We start from the raw sequence: 14123 nt of genomic DNA, 5'->3' as shown, positions 1-14123 counted from the left end.
CTCTAATCTTGACACAAGATGAAACTTAGCCCTCCATATCCATGGAAGCTTCAACAACAAGCAACAAACCAAGATTTAGTGACATCAAACTCAAGAAGATCAAAGAAAGATGTTTAGAAATCTTGATTTTCTCTTAAGGAAAATGGTTTTTTTTTTCTCTTCTTCTCTTGCCCTAGCTTTTTCTCCAAGTGTCTATTATGATAAAAACTATGCTAACCACTCTTAATCATCAATTTTATGTGGCTAAGAACAAAAGTTGAAAAAGTAGGTCCGCTGAGCGGAGCAGAAAAATATCTAAATTGTCTTCAAGGTCCGCTGAGCGGAGGGGGTCCGCTGAGCGGACTTGCTGGTGGAAAAAAACGCTGCCAATCCCTGCCTGGGTCCGCTTGGACTCCGCTGAGCGGACCTTCTTGCACAAAACTCCTTCTTTTTGCATTCCACCCTCATTGCAAGCTTGTTTTGATCATTCTTCTCATTCCATCTTGCCCAAAAGTTGTTAAAACCTAAAGAAAAACATTACAAGAGTTAATAAACTAACTTAATTTAGAAAATAAACACAAAGTTATTTATTTACATACTATTATATCAAAAGGTAATCAAATTTGGCACAAGAGTTTAAGAAATACCACAAAACTTATATACAAAATATGCACAAATGGGATTCTAACAGTAGCCTGCCACCTGTACTTTCTTCTAATACGATGTTTGTGTATACAACGTTTGAATATCATCAGAGTCAAACAGCTTGGTGCATAGCATCTTCTTGTCTTCTGACCTTGAAGTGCTTCTGAGCGTGATACCATGAGAACTTCAGTGCTTCTGCTTCTGATCTCAAGTTCTTCTGATGCTTCCATAGACCCATGTTCTGATTCTGCCTTGACCATCTTCTGATGTCTTGTCAGACCATGTTCTAATGTTGCATGCTGAACCTTCTGAGTCAAAGCTTCTGAGCGCTGATTTGTGCATACTCTTTATATATTTCCTGAAAGGGAAATTGCAATGTATTAGAGTACCACATTATCTCACACAAAATTCATATCCTTGTTATCATCAAAACTAAGAATATTGATCAGAACAAATCTTGTTCTAACAAACTTGTAACCTATCAATATTACCACATGTCAACAACACAACCCACAACATTATCTAAGTGACGATCTCTCAGACACCTAAACAACACATGAGAAATCCGAGCTTCCCGTAAATGTCGATCTCTCAGACAAACACGACCACTCAGACGCATTAAGCACTGACACTAAGTGATTATCAACCTAATCCATCTATGCAATTAAGTTAATAGAAAATCATTCTAGATAAGCATTAGAGCCCTACATCTCTATAGCAACTCAAACACATAGCAACAAAGCAACAATCTAAGACAATAATCTATAAAAATATGAAAGCAAGCTTTATATAACATAATAGTCAACAAATATACATGAGATCAAAGTATATACATAACAAAACTCACAAAAGAAACTACAAAGAGAAGAAATGGAGAAAAACCCAAAAATCTCTCGGTTGGTCGGCTCCGATTGATGAAGGATTCAACCCCGGATCATCCATTTGACAGCTCCAATGTGTTTTCTAGCATCATTCCACTCAAAAAATGCTATTGGATGGATTGGAGCTCTAAAATATCCAACCATACCTCCAAAAATGTGATTTTTCTACCTTAAAACACGTTTTTGCCGACACTGCTTCGCCCGGCGACTAAAATGGTTCGTGCGGCGACTCCTTTTTTCGCCCGGCGAAACACACCAGTACAACAAAAAGTTCTGCACTGTTTCGGCCATAACTCGAGAACCGTAACTCCGATTTGCGCCCGGTTCGAAGCGTTGGAAAGCTTATTCCATGCTCTATCCAATAATGAATGAATATCAACTAAATTGATGATTTATTTTTATTTGATTTTGAGATTTATTCGACGATTCGTTGGTTCTGTCGCTCAAAATTGCACGCTTTGAAGCCGTGTCTTTGGCACTTTATTGCTCGTGCTCCAAAAGCGACTCGATATCTACAAAATGAATAGAAAACTATCAAGTGGTATATAAATGAATAAAAACTCAATTAAATCCTATTTATACATATTTATACAAAAAGCGGGGAATTATTCAGAGAATATAATACAAAAGAATTGACTCCGATTTGCGCCCGGTTCGAAGCGTTGGAAAGCTTATTCCATGCTCTATCCAATAATGAATGAATATCAACTAAATTGATGATTTATTTTTATTTGATTTTGAGATTTATTCGACGATTCGTTGGTTCCGTCGCTCAAAATTGCACGCTTTGAAGCCGTGTCTTTGGCACTTTATTGCTCGTGCTCCAAAAGCGACTCGATATCTACAAAATGAATAGAAAACTATCAAGTGGTATATAAATGAATAAAAACTCAATTAAATCCTATTTATACATATTTATACAAAAAGCGGGGAATTATTCAGAGAATATAATACAAAAGAATTGATAAGTGCCACAAAACAATAGTAAAAATAACGAATTTCTGGCACTCAACACTCTCCCCAACTTTATACTTGTTTGTCCTCAAACAAGAAACAAACAACTCAAAGAAATGAAAGCGATCAACCAAAGAATCACGAATCGACAAGTTTTGAAAAACGGAAACAAATGTATGGCTCAAATGAAAAATGGTACACACAAAGTAAACACTTACCACTAAACTACGACGATAACATAAACATGAAACAAACGCAAAGTACAAATAATATACCAAACATTCTAAAACAATACTAGTTCAAAAATGAATCACACCTAGCAAAATGAAATCATCGGTAGATGACAAACACACAAAATAAGGTAATTTCACTCATCCACAATCTTGCAAACAAAAGACTAAATTATGCAGTCATCCAAAAATTATGTTGAAAACACAAATGCAAGAATCACAAGGACTTTTCAAGGTTGTAATGTGGCTTGGTTAACAAACAAGAGATAATTTCTAAGGCTAATCGAAATAAAATTTTGCCCAAACCTAAGGGAGTGATCAACTCACAAAAGTTCAAACACAAAATTCCAATCAAACTTCCTCATCAACCCACATTTCACACCAAAGCACCGTACTTATTTGCACAATTATTCAAACTCTTTTTTTTTTCTTTTTCAAAACTTTTCTCTTTTTTCTTTCTTTTTATTTTCACTTTTTTTTCACATATTATTTTTTTTCTTTTCTTTCAACCTCATAGCAATCAACCAATAAGTACACAATCATTCTCTCCCCAACTTGAATTCAACCATATTATCAAAATGTGAATACTCCATAATTTCTAAGGCAAGGTAAAAATTCAAACCAAAAATCATGGTTAAGGGTTCAAGAAAACAAAGAATCAACATCCATACAAAAATGAGAATCAAACACTCATAGACAAGCATTTAGCAAAAACAACATGGACATTGACAAAAAGGCTCAAAGGAGGTACTAATGATCACACACTCACAAGGTGAATTGTCTATTTGGCCAAGGTAGTTGTGCTCAAAATGAAACAAAAATGCCTTGATCCTTTTCATGCTTTCATATAATCAACAAAAACAAAAGATTAAGCATAATAAAATCCAGTTAGAACAATAATGTGGTCTCCAACATATGTAAATAATGGAAAGCTACCTCACAAAAAGGGTAGGAACTAAAGTGATTCACAAACGAACAAGTATACAAAAGAATGAATGACATAGAAATTGTAAAAAGCCTAAGTAACATGAATATGCTAAAGTCTAGAAAGCGATAAAAACATACCTTGAATGTGTACAAAACTTTAACAAAATCATTACCATACACTCGCAAGTCGAAACGATCAAACTTGGAAAATCACCTTAAATTGCTCAAGCTACTCAAAACAAGCTCAAAGACAAACACACAACTATTAATATACACAAACTAAAAGACCGGATGAAATTGTCTAAACAAATTTAAAAGTGAAGCTTTGAAATCTAAGAACTGGTCCGATCTAAATTTGTTTAGACAATTGCATCACACTACATAAACTAAACACAAACTAAAAAGAATAAACATGCTTGTTTTACGTCGTAAGCTCGACGCCTGTTATTAAAGAAAGTTCCTTCAAGTTACTTCCGTCCGGCTATTCCTAACAACACACAAGCAAACGTGAAAAGAACAAACAATGATATAACAAATTCACAACTATAAGTATAAATATAAACAAGTAAGACTATACAATATGTGCGGTATATACAAAACTCAAAACAAAAGAAACTATTGAGATGCAAGTTCAATAAAACAACAATCCCCGGTGATCGCGACTTTGCGTGTCTATTAGTCGGGATAACTGCAAGTGCACAGTCGTGTCGTGTAGTTTTAAAAGATATCGAATCCACAGGGACTATAAATCGACCTACCGTTATCTAAAGTTACTATGTAAAGCTAAGGCTAATGATATTTGGGTTTTTTATAAATGGGGAAACTAAAATATTAAATCTAGGTAAAAATATAATAACAAACGGATATCAGTATGTATTTCATCTAACCTAGGTGATCCGAAGGTCCATTGGCTATGGTGTTAATTCAATTAAAGATCTTTATTAATTCTATTGATTAAAAGTCCTCCTCTCAAACTCTCGCTCTATTGATTCAGACTATGATCCTAACTCTTAATGTACGCTTTCGCCATCCCACCAGATTTAGAAACGCTTTTTGAAAACAACGTAATTAATAAAATGCTTATTTTATGAAGTCATTATCTACTTAAATCTCCTAATCTCAAACTCTCGCTCTGTTGACTCGGAACATGCTAATATCCCTAACGTACGCTTTCGCCATCCCGCGCGGGTATAAAAACACTTTTTGAAAATAAATAAGTTCTAATTAGTTCTAATACGCTTTCGCCATCCTTAAAACTAATGTCCTATGTCTACTATCCAGTTAAAGATCTCAAACTTTCGCTCTATTGATTTTAACCTTTGACCGTCTTAACCCCTCAAACTTTCGCTCTATTGGTTTTAAGACTTACTAATTAAATTAGACATACAAACCAAAAACAAGTGATATTTAATAAAACATAATTAAGCCAATTTATTTCGGATCCCATGGTTAACTTACTTTACATACCGACATCTAAATAAATCAGCCAGACATATTAATATGGTTAAACATGCATAAATAAATTCGGTTCATAATATTAGGCATATTAATTGGCATATAATATATCATGCAATAGATATAAATAAAGGCGATAAATAATAAACCTGAATGAAATTAATCTGGAATAAACCTTTAGATCTTCAAGTACTCGAACCTCCACCACAAATCGGTTGGATTGTTCTTCGATAAATTCTTCGATCAAATAATTATAAAAACAAGGAAATAAAATACTATGATCTAACGTAAGGTTAGATCCAGTAAAAGGTTCACAACAATTTCCGGTGGAGAAATTGTTGTGAGAAAAGATGAACGGGATAGAAAATATTTGCTGGAAATATAATGCTGGAAATAAAATACTGGAATAAAAATAATATGAAAGCTTAAAACTAAAATGTTGATCCTTGCTGAAAAACTCGGACACTGGAAACTGAAGTATCAGTCTCCTTTTATAGCTGAGCGTAGGCAGTTTCGTTCCGTGAATATAGCACATTCTGACGCAGACTTGGGAGACGCACGTCTCCACTTCTTCAGGAAGACTAGGCAAACAGACTTGAGACGTGCGTCTCAAGTGGAGCTTTTTTAGGGAGGGTTGGAGACGGGCGTCTCCATTTGTGACGTGGTCATTTGTGGGCTTTGGGCCTTTGGATACGGGGGTCTCCAACCTTGGAGATGGGCATCTCAACTTTGGAGACGGGGGTCTCAGTTTGGAGACGGGGGTCTCCATTTAGAGACGGGGGTCTCCATTTGGAGACGGGGGTCTCCATTTGGAGATGGGCATCTCCCTCTATCTTCGTGGATTGGGCTTGCATCTTTTCACAATTGGGTCTTCTTTGCACCCCTTTCTTACTTCAGCACCCCTTTTTCATCTTTTAAGCATAAATAGTAGTGGATTTAGCTCCATTTCTTCTCCTTTTCACAAATAGTCCTCAAAACGAACATAAAACCTAAAACAATGAAAATACCAGCATAATACCGACATAAAGCAACATAATTAAGATAAAATAGGGAAATAATATATGTAAATCAAGCCAAATAAACGATACATTTTCGCGTTATCAAATACCCCCACACTTAAACCATTGCTTGTCCTCAAGCAATCAACCACACGGTAAAAGAAAATGATTAAGCAAGATTCGAAACAAGGGCATGACACAACTCCTAATCATATTTGTGATAGGCAAATGCTACATTGATTGGTAGTATATATCAACACCAAGGATACTGTGACGACACAATGTTCAAAAACTCCCTCCTTATACAAACCAATTCGAATTATGCCATTATAACTCAACCTATATCTCTCGTTTTTCCTTTCACTCTTTTCATTCAAGCGCAATCACATTAAGCCCGTTATCCGTACACTCACATAGTAGGGGAAATCGGTTAGCGACTATGATCATTTTTTTTTCTTTAGCACGGGGTTCTGGTTTTTTTAAATGGCGAAGCCCCATATTTCCCAACTGCGGTTGCGGGGGATCGGACCGTAGTCCACCCTACCAAGCCCAGTACCAGTGACCTCTAGGCCAACCAACAGTGGGTGCTAATTATTAAATCCTTATATGCGTAACAACCGTTGGGCTAAATGACCGGGTGAGGGTCACCTAACTTAGAGGGTTATTTTTCAATCAAATCAATTATTTATTAAAAACAGGATCATTCACTTATATTCATCGACTCCCTACGTAGTTTGTGCTTAAGATGGTGCCGACTGCTAATATAAACTACTTAAGAGCTACTTTGAAAACTTGAGCCTAAGGTCTCGACATAATGGGCATCCAAATTGATATCACATAATGAGGGGGTTTAGGGTGTCAGGACGGTATCGATGTTATTGAAAACATCTCCAAGTCTTTCTATCAAAGCCTAAAGTGTGACGACCTAAATACTTTCAGATCGTGCATGCCATGTATCAAAAACCAAATAATTTTTGTTGGTGGAATAAAATTTTAAATTTCGGGGAAATTCAATAGCAACAGAAGATCACGTATAAAGACTCGACAACATAACTAGGATACAATAAATAAAGCAATAAATGAAAGCGGTAAAGCTTCTCCCCCACACTTAAACCAAACATTGTCCTCAATGTTTCGATCCAAGGTGGAAAAGAAAAGACCGAACCTATATGGATGCAACCGGCGGGCTATCACAACCAAATCTGCTCCGCGTCCGGAGGAAATATCTTCTCTTATCATGCTCATCAACGGTGTCACCACCAACAGCAACACTCGTAGGAATGTGTGTGGAGACCCATTCATCTTTGAGATGATCGTCTATAGATTTTTCGCCTAGATATGGCCGAGTCGCGACAAGCGATCCATATCTTTATTATCTGCAAGTTCAAATGATAAAAGAAAAACATTAAACTGAAAACTCGTGGGTTGCCTCCCACGCAGCGCTATGTTTAACGTCGATAGCTCGACGGCTTAAGAGTGCAAGCACTCAAGGTGGTTCTCTCGAGAATGACTCCTCGGTTGAAATTTTAGCAAACCTCGTTTTCCATGGCCACTTATCAAGCCATCTCACATATCCCTCACCTTTTCTTTTCTTTCTTCTGTGGGGTGGTTCATTCTTTTGAAATCGTGGTGGCGGTTCTGGATCGATCCTAAGTATCATCTTTTCAAGTTCGGGCTTAGTGATATTATCCACCACCTCAAAGATTAACCTTACCCTTTTATCACTAATGATATCCTTAGTTTCATGGTCGTCTAAATTTCTCTTTTTATGCAAGACTTCAAATAAGGGTGCATTAGTGTGGATATTTTCCAATATCTTCACATACATTATGGATTTGGAGTCTACCTTAGCTTCCATAAAACTTTGCGGGAAAGGAATCAGTTGGGTATAGAGAAGAGGAATAACAATAGGTGCTTCCTTCTCTATCTCTTCTACAACCTCCCTTTCAGTTTGTGTTGGTGGATTTTTGTCAATCTCCACTCTTTTCTCACTAGAACTCTTCTCAACCATATCATCACTCTTCTTAATCTCATAATCACTCTCCTCAATCTCATTATCACTCTCCTCAGGAATTTCAATTTGTTCTTCACTAATGGTTGTTTCCATATACTCCTCAAGTAAGTGTCCTAGCGACTTTTGTTCAAGTTGGGAGATTTGAGTTTCTAATGCCATGTTGTGAGTTGCGAGGGACTCAACCATAGTGGTCAGTTGCCTAAGGGTTTCATTGTTCTGAAGACTTTGTTTGATAAACTCCTGGTTTTGGACGGTTTGTGTCTCTACAAAGTGCTCTATCATGGCTTCTAATCTAGAGTGAGTTAGCGTCTCGTCGGAATCCTCCATTGATGTTTCGAAGTTAAAATTATGGGATTCTTGAGGTTCTTCAAAGGGAGCTAGCGTTGCATTTTGTGTTTCCTCAAAGTGCTTCGTCACACTACACCAAAATTGATATTTTGTATCACCTATTATAATAGCACTTTTAAATAAAGTGCTATTAAAAAAGAAACAAACACATATATAATAGCACTTTAGTGTCGGACGCTATTATAGGATATAGTGAATGTGATTTTGATAGCACTTCGTAAAAAAACGCTATTATTAAACTTCACTAAGATAGCACTTTATTTAAAGCGCTATTAATATTCTTCACTATGTTAGCACTTTTTAAAAAACGCTATTAATATTCTTCACTATGTTAGCACTTTTTTAAAAACGCTATTAATATTCTTCACTATGTTAGCACTTTTTTAAAAACGCTATTGATATTCTTCACTAATCTTCACTAATATAGCGCTTTATAAAAAGTGCTATTAATAGACTATCCTATATTAGCATTTGCAGGAAAGTGGTATTTAATTATAAAATATATAATACAAAAATAAAACTTATTATAAAAATAAAAATTCTTTTTGGGGGATAATTTTGGTTTTCGCGGACAAACTTTTCACGAACCCACAAAGTAACCTAGCATAGTCCTCATCTTCTTCCGAATCGATAGTCCTCTTCTTCCTCCGATTCATCGATTCAGTCAGTGTTCTTCTACCTCAATCCTCTTCTTCCTCCGATTGATGCACTTTTCGCCTCTAATTTCCACTCGAATTGAAAGAACGAAGAAAACTCACTTTCCGCCGGACTCAGCCTTCGTCAGCTCACCACCGTCATCTTTCTGTTCATTTGTATATGGTAATCTTTCTTCTCTCAGATTATTGCTTTATGTTGTAAATTGTAAAATTAGGGTTTTCATTGATTGTGTATGAATTTGACTGTGATTTCACAGAAGCAAAAGTCGGCATTGAGGGTTTATAAGAAGAAGAAATACTTGCCTTTGGAGTTGCGTCCTAAGAAGACAAGAGCTATTAGAAGACGTCTCACCAAGAATCAGGTACTTTTTTTAGCTTTCTGCACCGTTTCTGTTTTTATTTTGTCTAGTAAGTGTTTCTTTCTATCAAGAGAATCTGCAAATGAAACTACGCTGAGTGAAATGGTGGTTCGTACTGTGCGGGGTGTGCTGCATATTGTTGCTGGGAGTGGGTTGCAGAAATGGGATGGTGAATGGAGGGTAATGGTTTGAAGGAGGATGTGAGCAGTTTGTTGTTCTTTCGGTTTACGGCGGCAGAAGCATTCAGAAGGTGGAGCGAATGTTGGGTATATGTGTTTTTCTTTGACTGATTTTATTTATGAAGATTCAATCTGTTAGAATCTAGAGATGTTTGCAATTCAGATACATTTAGAGACTATAGTGTTTGTTTGTTGTTTTATTTTATAACCTAGTTTAAATTATATTTGATTTAAGATTTAACCATTTTTTAGATTTTTGAAATAGATTTTACGGATTTATTGTTTGTTTTCATGAAAATGTATACGGTTGTGTGTATACGTTGTTACCATCAGGATTGTATATTATAATAGTAGTTAGAGTGAGTAGAAGGAAAAACATTATACAAGTATTTCATTTTTATCTATGGTGATTTGCATTGTTGTCCTTTCTTGTTTGGTGATTGATCTTCATGTCCCTATCACTACATCACTGTCCTTTTCATTGAATATTTGTTTGTGTTTAGTTATGCTTTATTGACATTTATTATTTGTAGTTTTGCATTTATAGAACACAGATTGATAAATGCTCGCTAAATTTTGAGTTTGAACTCTGTTTATTGTCCACTTGTTTGTGGTATAAAATTATAAAACCTCTGTTTGGCAATTTTTATCCTATACTCACTTTTAATCTTGTGGTACAGGCTATAACATCCTCAGAAACAAAGAAAGGTGAACTGTTTTTGGGTGATGTTAATACTCGTTTTGAGAATACTAACCTTGAGATATAACATGCTATAGTTTTGTAATTGATTTGTTTTAGCTTTGGTCTCTTTGAACTTGAATTGTTTTAGCATTCTAAAGTCATTGAATTGAACTTCAAATGGAGAGATTATTTTAGCTATGGGGAATGGTCCTCACATGATGATGAATGGGAATCATGCACAGCTTATGAATGCTATAAGGGCTGCCAATTTTAACGTGGCGCAATGGTTGGAAATGAAAGACTTCAGCAACCAATGATGTATGCAAGGCCACCACCAGCTGTGAACTACATGTACCCTCCATACCCTTATCCTCCTCCAAATCCTTACACAAACTTTTTCAGTGATGAAAATACTTCAAGCTGCAATATCATGTGATCAAAATTGGTGATGATAATTTGGTTCAAACAACCTTTTAATTTATGCAATATTATACGAATGGAACATGAGTTTTTTTATTTTCATTTTCTTTGATTTGATCCCTTTTCACCCTAGGGGTTTCTTATTACCATAGAGGGATTGAATTAGTTTATAGATATATATTATATGTTATGATATATATTATTATCAGTTCTATCATCATCACCACATATGTTTATATATGTGTTTATATTTTGGAAATAGTAATAAAAAGATTTCAGGATGATAGAAGTATAATATTGAATGAAACTCCATTTTTCTCTTTACTTGATGACAATCATTCATAGTGTGTGTTGGATTATTATCTAATGGCATCTCATCTTATCTGTAGACATTATTTTGTGCCTCCCTTTGTTATAATGCGACACAAATGATGGATGTTTGTTTGTGTGACGTGGTGCGGTGGATACAGTGTGATTTGGGAAATTCAACCATTTTAGGTTAGTCCTACTCACTTGGATACAGGTACGTTTGTCTCCAAGGTGCCTTGATACATATCCAAATTTGATTAGGCTTATCATTAGTGGCTATCACTTATTTTTATTGGTCTAATTAATTTTAATTAGAGGAAAGGGAATTTGATTTTATTGGAGATTTTGTTCTAATTGATTTTTCCCTACCTTTTAACTTTTCATACAATTGGAGTATGATTCAGAGGGTTATTCTTCCAGCCAACAATTTATTGCTAGTTTTGTAATGCAAGTTCAAGAAGAAATGCGGAACGGACAAATAGAATTGGAAAAATATATCATAAAAAAGACATTGACTAAACCACCCGAGGCATATCCTGATGCCAAAAATCAGCCACATGTTCTTGTGAGTACAAAAATATGTTTTAATTTCCTTTACTTAATATGATCCGGTCTATGTTCTTTTACTCTATTAACTCACATTATTTTGTCAGAAAAACACAACGAATCTTTCACCCAATGTTTCTGGATGACTAAGTTTATGTCTTTGTCATTACAAGATCTTAGGAGAGTACATTATTTTACTCTCCGTTCTGATCTGTGACACCAAAGTTCTGGCACAATTTGTTAGCTATTGGAACATTCATATTGCACCGTCGCATGGCTACTTATCTCGGTGATCGAATTAGTAACAAGTTTCTTTTTATTATTTTGTTTGCATTGAACTGAGGTTTCTTCGATTCGTGCCTACGGTTGTATTAGCAGCATGTTTCGTTTGCGTCAGTATCGGCAATTTCAGTCCCCTGCTCCGATTTCCTTCTTCTTTTTCTTTTGCTTTCCACCTTTTGATTTTTATTTTATATTTGTTGTGGAATTGATGGTTGCGAGTGATAGAATTTGTGTTTTGTGGAAATTTGAAAGGTTTGGCAGTGATATTGTTGTTGTAAAAATGAAGGGTTAATGGCTATATTGTATACTTAAAACTTTGGATTTGTTTTGATTAGCTAAAGTCAGTTCATTGAAAAACTCATTATAGGCTTTTAATATTTTGCAGGATAGATTTAGCTGAAGTCAGCTCAGTTCATTGAAGTTAGTTCTTCGAAAGCTCAAATTTGATCAGCAAAAGAGTGTTATGGACAACCTTGTCTCAAATACATGTGTAAGCTAAATCTTTTACTTGTTTTATTTTTTACTTGAAATATGCACATCACTTGTTAATTGGAGTTGGTTAAGTTGTTATTTGAGGTTAGTTTTCTGTTAGAGGCTGGAGATTTTGTTAGCAGACTGTTAGATGGTTAACTTGAGGTTTAGCAGGTCTGGTTAGTGAGATTAATAGGTCTAGTAGTTTAAGTGAAGAGAAGTTATGTGTGTTTAGTGGTTAAGGTGAGGCTAATGGGTTCTAGTAAGTAAGGTTAGCAGGTCTGGTTAGATTAGTTGTTGAAGAAGGCATTTAAAATTTGGTTGGAGTTAAGGATTGGCTCAAGTTCAGGTTCTTAGAGTGTGCCTTGGAATTTATTGAATATGGTGTCTGTGTGACTTGTTTGTCTTTCAACTTGAAATTGTTTGGATGCACATGCCTTGTAAATATTGATTTGATAATGTGGACTAGATTTTAAATATGATAATGTTGAACACGAAAGTGAGCTTTGGGCCTTAAGACACTTTTTGTTGTAGGAAAATTCAAAATATCCCAAAGTGACTGAAATTCAATTTTCTACTTTGTTGTTTCTCTCTTACTTGTATATTTGGTCCCTTTATTGGTGATATATAATCACCAATGAGTTTAAAATAGTTTTAGTATCTTTTTAGTGTAGAAACCAAACACAGGCACTTGAATGCATAACCGTGATCATACTATAAATAAATGGTTAAAAAAGAATCAAAGAATATCATTGTTACAATCGAAAGCATAACCGTGATCTTACCTATAAATAAATGGTTCAGAAAGAATCCAAGATATCTCATTGTTAACATATATTAATCATAAAGTCCATATATCATCACATGTCCTTGTCTCTAGCACATTACTAGCAGGGTCATTACCAATTTGGACAATAAAGTAGAAATATGAATATCTATTTTATATTACCAATGTCATCCTAGTGGAAGTAATTTGTGTGTTCTAAATATGATAACTAAGACCAGTAAAAAAAATTCAATCTCCCTTATATTGAACTATGTATGAGTGATGGTTACTTACATGATTATCTTCAATGAGTTTGTTGATTGAGTAATCCTTCAAATAAATTTTCGGTTTGATATTAAATCCTACAATATTAATTACCTTATTTCCATTTTTTAAATTCTGAAACTATTTGAACTTTAATAAATATTAGTGAGACTATTGATTCTTTATTTGCTCTTTAATTTTATTTTGTTATAGGTTCAATGGAGTATCTGTGGTTCGGCGCTTTTGGTTCGTGAAGTGATGTAGTTTTGTTTTCCTTTCTTGTTTTTTTAGGTCTTTTATTTAGAGAATATAATTGTTTGTTTTGGATTTGGATTGAAGTACTCGTAGTTGAAATGCATGCATCTACAAATTTGGCTATGCAAACGCCCTCTTTTTTTTACTACACTAAATGCTCTCTATATATGTTATGATATTTGTAAACAAGTGAATTTGGTTTAAAATGTTATTTCTTATTGATGGATACATAATATGTATGCAATGAGTAACTTAAAGCGTTATTTAGTATTGAATTGATATTTTTTTTATTTGCACACCAAAAGAATGATTTTGTGTACAAAACAAAAAATGTGTACTACAATAGCGTTTTGTTGAGAGTGCTATTAATGAAACATCATGTAATAACACTTTTAAGAAAAAGCGCTATCAAACAAGTGTCATATATTAGCGCTTTGTTTAAAAGTGCTATCAAACATGTGGAATATATTAGCGCTTTGTTTAAAAGTGCTATCAAACATGTG

The 14123-nt window shown here is 34.8% G+C and overlaps 1 long non-coding RNA gene across 1 annotated transcript; it reads left to right on the top strand.

Annotated features, from left to right (window-relative positions):
- Positions 1-9006: 9006 nt before the first annotated feature.
- Positions 9007-13748, top strand: LOC131611555 (uncharacterized). Its single transcript, XR_009286988.1, has 4 exons — positions 9007-9250; positions 9345-11601; positions 12250-12354; positions 13579-13748. It is a non-coding gene; the product is annotated as an uncharacterized LOC131611555 (long non-coding RNA).
- Positions 13749-14123: the final 375 nt, after the last annotated feature.

The sequence above is a fragment of the Vicia villosa genome, linkage group LG6 (genome assembly GCF_029867415.1).
Source record: "Vicia villosa cultivar HV-30 ecotype Madison, WI linkage group LG6, Vvil1.0, whole genome shotgun sequence".
NCBI lineage: Eukaryota > Viridiplantae > Streptophyta > Magnoliopsida > Fabales > Fabaceae > Vicia > Vicia villosa.
This window is presented reverse-complemented; position numbering and strand designations above follow the sequence as displayed.